The sequence below is a fragment of the Papaver somniferum genome, chromosome 10 (genome assembly GCF_003573695.1).
Source record: "Papaver somniferum cultivar HN1 chromosome 10, ASM357369v1, whole genome shotgun sequence".
Classification (NCBI taxonomy): Eukaryota; Viridiplantae; Streptophyta; class Magnoliopsida; order Ranunculales; family Papaveraceae; genus Papaver; species Papaver somniferum.
In genome coordinates this window covers 36,322,368-36,331,271 of record NC_039367.1, presented here as the reverse complement: position 1 = coordinate 36,331,271, position 8,904 = coordinate 36,322,368, and the positions used below count along the sequence as shown (strand labels likewise).

The 8,904-nt window shown below is 34.9% G+C and overlaps 1 long non-coding RNA gene across 1 annotated transcript; it reads right to left on the bottom strand.

Annotated features, from left to right (window-relative positions):
- Positions 1 to 7,543: 7,543 nt before the first annotated feature.
- LOC113315061 lies at positions 7,544 to 8,679 on the bottom strand. The gene is made up of 2 exons (XR_003342714.1): positions 8,107 to 8,679; positions 7,544 to 7,997 (listed from the first exon to the last, which is right to left on the bottom strand). It is a non-coding gene; the product is annotated as an uncharacterized LOC113315061 (long non-coding RNA).
- Between the last annotated feature and the right edge of the window lie 225 nt (positions 8,680 to 8,904).

Here is an 8,904-nt window from a genome sequence, read left to right as displayed (position 1 = left end):
TTGGATAACAGTATATGTGAAACGTTGTCCCTGTCTCCGTCGCCTAAGCAAGCATGGAACGTAGGATCCAAGGCAACTATCATGTACTTGCTGAAAAGAAACATGCGTTTAGAGTATCTAATCATGTGGTCGAGTTAAATGGGTCCTTCTCTCAGCTATTGCGCTATAAATAGAATCCTTTGACGACATTCATACAAGTATTGTGGGTAACATCTTTCACTTTAGTCAACATTTGCGCACTTCACTTTTCTATTTCCATTTTCTTATTTATCCATGTGATTTCAGTATGCGAGTGTTGTGACAAACGTTGCGACAAGTACAATGACTATCTTAGTAGAGTTTTGCAATCAGGTTGAATGACACAAGTAAGTAATTGCTTATGTATGATGATTGGAATGTATGTGAGATGTTTGCAGCTAAAGAACATATGTCGGATGATTATATTATTAGCCAATACTTTGTGTCTATCCTTAGTTCTTCCAAGGCGAGAAATTGGAGTAGTTTTTGTGGGTATACCTCTTGTAAGCCCTCACGAAACTATACCTCGTCCACTAGGGACACCTAGTGGACTAGTTTAAAGGCATGTTATTCATGCTAAGAGTAACTGTATCCTCAACAAGATGGGGTTGTTTTATTTAGGATTAGTTTTATTTATTTTGCTCGAGGAATTGAAAAATCTAAGTGTGGGCGAATTTGATAAGTGCATAATTCATATGATTTTAGTGTCCAATCCATACTTGTTTTAGCTATTATTCTTGCATATTTTCGTATTATAACTCTTGTTTTCTCTTGTTTGCCTCTATTAGGTGAATCATTTAAAAAGGAGCTACGAAGTTCTTAAAAGAGTTAGGAAGGTAAGTATCCAAGTGCCCAAGTCCAAGAGAAGTGGAAGAAATGCGACGAAAAGGAGCAAAACGCTCAAAATCAAGACTCGGGCCAAAGACTGATCTTAAATCATTAAAATTAAGGATTTATCATCATCATATTGAATATAATTTAAAGATAAAAATAATTCAAAAAGAATGAGGTCATTCCGAGTTCGGATGAAGAAGTTGTGGCCAAAACAGTTTTTATCAAATATCGAAGACAGTGAGGTCCGCGAACTGGGTTCGCATACCGGGTTCGTAGACTTAATTACGAAAATTTCTGCTGTATTTTGAAGTTTGACTGGGTTTGTGAACTTAGGTAGTAGGAAACGTTTATTTACACTTTGGAAGGCCTAAGGGTACGTTTGGAGTCGTTAGGTCATATTTTTGGGTCGGGTTCCTAAACCAAACTAAATATGTGAAGGCCAAGCAATGTAAACCTATAAAAAGGTTTTATGTTATGTGAAATATATCACATCATTAGGTCATGAAATTGTTAGGGTTTGGAGAGAAGAAACATCATATGGAGCGATTATCAATCGTAACGTTATCTCTTTACTTTTCTTATATGTATATCATGGATGTTTCTACATCCATGAGTAGCTAAACACATATTGATTGAGGATGAATTCTAAGTTGTAAACTTGATTTGATTTAATATATGAATCTATTTTGATTTCTTCATATGATTATCGTTTGTGTTTACTATTAAAATACTTATGATTGATTGATAGATTGTTTAGGTGGCCAACTAAATATATTTGTTAGTATAATCTATTGCTAGTAAGGGTTGGGATATCCATAATTGTTGAATAATTCCTTACACAAGTAGATAACGCGAGACCTTGCAGAGGGATTCTATAAAGCAATCGCGTGTAGACACAACCCTAGCAAGTAGACCGAGCGTACTGAGTCTAACTACTAGGATCAAACCTAAATTCACAAAACCTGAAGCATTCGGTTGGGTTACACCTTGTAAGCGTACCTCGGGGCGGCTTAGTTGAATAGAATCTGGTAACTAAGCGTACCTGTTATCCAGTGATTTAAGGAATTTTGGGAATAAGCTAAGCGTACCTGTTATTCTACGGTTGGTGATAATCTATGATTAATAACGAATAGATGAATATATTAACTCATTGACATTTTATTAACGAATAAGGATTCCTCAATCATATCTCTCTCTATTGATTACAATACAACTTTATTTGATTTGATTATTTATTTTGTTCACAATCCAAAACAAAACCCCCCTTTGTGACACTTTGACAACTAAAACTCACTGCTCTTCGTGGGAACGATCCTTACTTCCATTATATTACCAGTTAACTGCGTGGAAATAAGATTATTAATTTGTTGAGCCTACGACACCCATCATATTTATAGGGTTAGTTACTTGGTCTCAACTATACGAAGTTAGGTGTAATTTTGTGTAGCGGCTTAATCTTGAGAGTATTCAATTCTAGACTAGGTCCGGGGTTTTTCTGCATTTGCGGTTTCCTCGTTAACAAAATCTTGTTGTTTCATTTACTTGTATTTTTCACATTATAATTGTTTTATTATAATTAAAGTAAATTACACAAACGTTAATTCCTATTTACTTGATAAGCAATCCTATTGTATTTGGTTAAGTCTGAACCTTTGTATCAAGTAAACATACTTCGTTGTTGTATTGTCTCGATCTCGTATCCATAGACGATCTCATGAAGTGTGAACCAATTAGTTGTATTTTCTCGACTTTGTCTATAGACAATCACTTTCGGGAAATGACTTATACGTAGGAAAAGTTTTAGCTTGAGATATATTTGGGTACCCTCTCCTTTTCAATCAGCCTAGAAGGTTTGTTATAATTGACTCATTTCTTCACGAACCATATGTTCTCATGGATGTTGACGACAAGGAGTTCGGGGATGATAAAGAATTCTTCTGAGGTCTCAATATCTAGGAAAACTTCTTATGAGAATTTTATTCTTGTGTTTTTAAGAAGAATAACTAAAGTTTGGAATAACCACTATTGTGATTATACATAGCTATGTCCAATGATTTTCATCTTCAATGTTTTTAGATTTATTTGTTTAAATTCTAAAGTTTATTTGGAAGATGATTTTGCAGTATAAATCTTTATGATTTTATATATTGCAATTTGTTATGGGATGTGTGTGTTTGCGTCCGTGAACTTTGGTTGTCCCATACGTGGTCAAAGGTTAAGTATTTCATACGTGGTTATACATGTATTGGTAAAAGATTGAATGAACTTTTGACAAACAAAAGATAAGCCTTTTATGTCATTATCCAAATATTGACTAAAAGAAAGGACGAGCTTTTGTTTACAAGATTAAGTTTATTGTATGTCATTGTGCAAATAGTGATGAAAGATAGAATGAATCTTTGTTTATTCCGCAGTATTGATCTTCCCTGATCCATATTTTTTTATGTATATACTGTGTGGCTCTATAAGTTCTCTTATGTTGAGTATTTCCGATTAAATTAATCATGGTTCTCTTGTGGTTAACTTAATTAAGTTTTTGGATACAAATTCATCTTTCATGTGATTTGTTATGTCCAAAAAAATCCCTCTTTTGTTATGAAAGTAAGGTCGCTCTTGTTGTTCTTTCAGGAATGACATTTTATGTGGGAGAGTTCTTAATTAAACTTGTGGTTAATTGCCAAATATTTGTGGGGAGTGTGGCTGTGGAATTTATAGAGGTTATCTTGTATCTTTATAAACTCCTTGATGAATGCATTTAGTTTCGGCTATATGATTGCATCTAAAAAGGTGATATGTGCTTTCTTTTGGTCATGAAGTGTTTCTATGAAAATTTCATTAGGATCTCAATAGTTTTCGTACCTTCGACAATTTTATTGACAAAAAGGGGGGAATTAATGTGTAGTTCACACTACAAATACATATGGTTTTAGGATCATTATGTAAGGGGGAGTAGTTTTCATGTGAGATAAAGTTTTGACTGAGAGGGAGTGATACATATCACCATAGTATTGTTGTCAAATTTGTGATACAATTGAACTTTGATGTTGTGTAATAATACTATGACATTGTGTAACAATGATAAGAGCTTTTGTTTTCTCATTTTTATGGCTACGGATCTTCAACAACGATTATGCTGATTTCAATATCTTTCGAATCATTGGAGTACTTGGAAGTGACGAAGATTTCGAGTAATGTTGAAGAACCAAGGAGATCATGCATGTGGAAGAGAAGATGCAAAGTTTATTTATTTTGTATTCCATCTGTATTGATAGTTTTTTCACTAAAATTGACAAAGAGGGAGATTGTTAGAGCATTGCTCGGTTGAACTCGCAAGCGTTGCTATCTCAAGCATGTTTGTCAAGTTTAGTTGCCAAAACTATAATTCTTGATTTCTAGTCTACCTATAGCTAAGTCTCGGACTAGTATAGAAAGTGTAGTTGAGCTCTAAACTCCACGACGTTCATCATGCAAAGACGAAGAACTACCCAAGGAACTGGTGGAACTTCATCGACTAAAAGGTATGTGGAGACTTGAACTTATCTATCACTCAAAAGTATATCAACTCTATCTCCTATCTTGAGACAAAATTCGGATTGTTATATAGACTTCAATTATACACATTTGCTATTTTGAGCCGAGTTTATCTCGCTTATCTATTTCTCGAAATATGTGTTGGTAAGCTTTCGCTTTGGCCAAGTTCATCTTTACAAGTGAACAAAGTCATTTTGATTATTTTAATATCTTGAAAATCGCTTTGATGAAAAATAGTTTGTGAATAACCTCTATTTAAAATCCTCTAAGAATGTTTCAATGCTTGAAATGAGAGTTCAGAATATATAAAATTGAATGGATATAAACATTGTATGTAAACTCATACTTGTGTAAGTCCAAAATCCTTGAACTAAAGTATGCGTACTTTACTGATTCAGGAAGTCCGGAAGCTAAGTCCACGTACGCGTATGCGTACTGCCGGAAGTTCACATCCAGTGAATTTCTACTAGAGTTTGTGAACTGAAAACAAACTCAAACCGGATATTTAATTATGCGTCCCAGTATGCATACTTGAGTGGGTTATTCTCTAAAAACGGTTTATTTGTGAACTAAGACATACATAAACTAAGGAATGCATATTTGCAAACCGTGGCTATAATGTTCATGAATCTATTCGAGTGAATCAAAATCGTTTTTTCTTTGATTGTGTCTTGTATACTTCTATGAGATCTAATCAACTGAACAACTCTCTAACTAGTTTGCTTGATTCATTTGAACTAGTTATGGTGAAGATGAATAAGGTTGATATGAAAGTGCTCATATGGGTAACCATTTGGTTAACTACTATTGAACCAACTAGGTGTACACGTATAGGTACGATTACACAAACCTAAATGAACGTGCATTTCATTTGGGTATAACAAGCTAAGTTCAGTCTAACGGTTGAAACATATTAGCTTGAATCTAATCATGTTTTCATCTTACAGTGAATATTGAATGCTTTGTTACCAAGGTAACTTAGATTTCAAACCCTGATTTCGAGACTATATAAAAGAGAACTCTAGCAACCGGGAAACCTAATCCACATACCTCATGTGTGATACTAGTTGTATAAGTTAGAGTCGATTCTCTTTTAACCTTAGGTTTCTACCGAGACCCCGTAGGTTAACTACTTGAAGAATTCATTGGGATTGTGAAGCCAGAACCAACTATTTTCTCTGTAGTTGTGTGATCTGATCTTGTTATTTCTATCATATTGAGTACAATTGTAAAATAGGCTCGAGATTAATTTCTCCGGTAGGCAAGATAGAAAAGTAGTCACAAGAATCTTCGTCTCATCGTTTGTGATTCCACAATATCTTGTTTCGCTAGTCGATTAATATTATTGTGAGGTGATTGATATTTCTAGGTTGTTCTTCGGGAATATAAGTCCGGTACATCTATTGGTTCCTTTTCACCTTGATTTATCAAAAGACGGAAAAAAACTCGCAGGTATTTCTGTGGGAGACAGATTTATCTATTCATGTAGACTTTTCTGTGTGATACAGATTTTTTTATTAAAGTCTTCGACTTTGGATCATAACAACTCCTAGCTGTGGGTGAGATCATCTAACGGAATCAAGTGCATAGTATCCTGCTTGGATCAGAGACCTAAGGAGCGCAATTGTACCTTGGATCAGTGTAAGATTGATTGGGTTTCGACTACAGTCCAGACCGAAGTTAGTTTGTAGTTGGCTAGTGTCTGTAGCGGCTTAATATAGTGTGTGTTCAATCTGGACTAGGTCCCGGGGTTTTTCTGCATTTTCGGTTTCCTCGTTAACAAAACTTCTGGTGTCTGTGTTATTTCTTTTTCGCATTATATTTTGTTATATAATTGAAATTTCATAGGTTGTGCGTTGAATCGATCAATTGGTGAATCCAACCTTTGGTTGTTGATTAAAATTGATTGATCCTTGAACATTGGTCTTTGGTACCGTTCAAGTTGATTTTTTCTCTTGTATTCAATCAGACTTTTGTTTGATTAAGGATTGAATCGAGAAACTGAGATATAACTCTTTGATATACTTTTCATTAAGATTAAGTCTGACTGTCGAGTTGATTCTCTTAAAAGTATATCGGAGTTAGTTCATACAGATTGCTAAGAGTAATAATGGGTGAGTTGTTGTACCCCCACTTTTTCACATACTAAGTTCCCGGACTTCAACTATCAAATTGGTACGCATACGAGTATGCATACTATGGTTCCCGGACTTGGAATAACTTGCAACAATACGCATACAAGTACGCATACTATGCTCTATCCAATTAATGGTTAATTTTTCTAAGGGTATATTATTTATATATCCCTACTTTTGACATCCAATAAATATATCCTTATACAACAATAAATATGTCAATACTTTTTAATACCCTTATTCATTTAAAATTAGATTACCTAAATACCCTCATCCATATAATATTTTTCTTTATTTCAAAATGGAACAAATTTCTTCCTCTACCACTTCACCAGCACCACTAGCACCACTACCACCAACATTCAACTACCATTTCACCACCATCGTTCAACAACCACCACCTACCAACCGCCACCACTACTAATATTCCACCACCACTCCTTCACCACCACCATTACACCACCAACAGTCCACCACCGTCGTCGTCGCCGCCGCCACCACTGATTCCGATATTTTTGTATCAAGAACAATAGTTGATCCAAATAAAAATAGAACCAACAGTAGAAGTTGATCAATTTAGGGGATCAACAACGGTAGTTGATCCAAAAAAAAGGATCAACAGTAAAAGTTGATCCAATTTAGGGGATCAACAATGGTAGTTCATCCACTAAATTGGATCAACAATGAAAGTTGATCCATGTAAATGGAGTGAACTTGGCGTGAGTCGAACACGCATCATCTGACATGGAGTCAGTCATGCTACCATTGCACCACAAGTTCAACATTGGAAAAAAATTACATGATTTAAACTACAAGCATGATTATACTTATCAAAGAAAGTATTGTAAACAATAAGAGTTGAAAGGATCAACAACAGTAGTTGATCCCACAAAAAATTGGATCAACAACAGGAGTTGATCCCATAAATGGATCAACAGTCGTAGTTGAGCCATAAAAAATTGGGTCAACAATAGGAGTTGATCCCATAAAAACACATAAACAATTGATCATCACATGTAACTTCATAAACAACAATCCAAACTTGCAATTTCAGATTCATGGAAAACAACACCAACAACTCCATTTTCACTTCTATACTGCACATTTCAGTCACTGCCAGCACCTCCACCTTTATTGCAGCATCTACCAACATCATCCTATGCTTCCTCCTAGCCGCAACGGTGTTTAGAACAACCAAATCAGACTAATAGTTGTCTCGTTGTTGGCCAACCAATGGATTAAATTTTGATGGTGTGCTTATGCAGGCATTAACAACACATTTGCATCAATGCATCGTAGTAAAAAAGCATACTACCAGAATAATTTCGACTTGGTAAGGGAAAACTTGACCCAAACAAAAATCATTCATTTTTCACAAATCTTTTATACTGTTCCTATTAAACATATTCATGTACTTAATTTGTAACATTAGTATCATTACCTCTCCTGCATGTCAACTTTGTATTCATCATCACCAATCTGTCATGAATACAAATGCATATATGAATAAACAAACAAATCACTTTAGAGATACTTTTTCAGTTCCAACACAATGCACAGTAAGGACAACAAACCACAAAATGATCACCTTGAATTTGGTAGCCTCAACGAAGTGCAATCCCAAGACATCTCCTGGGGTCAACTTGGATCCGATTGTGAAGTGTTATTAACAACACCACAATTTGGTATTTTGGTATTGAATAAATGGTTAAATGATAAACAAACAATTTCGTACTGCGACAACACCTACCGCTACCACTATGACATCCATTAGCATCACACATGCAACAGCAACAACCTAAATTAGTTTTCAGAAATTTCAAATTTCAAAACCTAAAATTAAATCTTACCAATTTGAGTTTCAGAATGAACAAAGCTCAAGATCAAACTCACTGGATCTGAATCTTTAACTCGTAATCCACTGGAAACTATTAAATCGAAATCCAAAATCAAATTAAAATCCTTCCTCTGGTTTGTAATCATTTGAAATCGAAAGCACATCGTAAAAGATCTGCTTATAATCGTGGTGGACACGACGGAGGTGGTCATGCTGGTTTTGTGGAGGCAGCAAAGATTATGGTGACAGTGAGCGATGAAGATAGAAGTGGTGGAGGCGATTGAGAATGACGGAGTTGTTGGAAATAACGAAGAAGAACAAGAAGGGAAGTTGTACAGGTTAAAGTGGGAATTATAAAAATTATGTTTATAAAGAAAATTTCAATTATGCCATCAGGGATATTTATAAAGTTCCTCAAGAATATTTGTGAAGGCCCACTAAAAGGAGGGACAATAATTCAATTGCCACTTTTTCTAAACTCCCATTTCAAAATATTCTTAGAAGACGACAATAACCATCTCACGCAAACTATTATCTTCAAAGAAATTT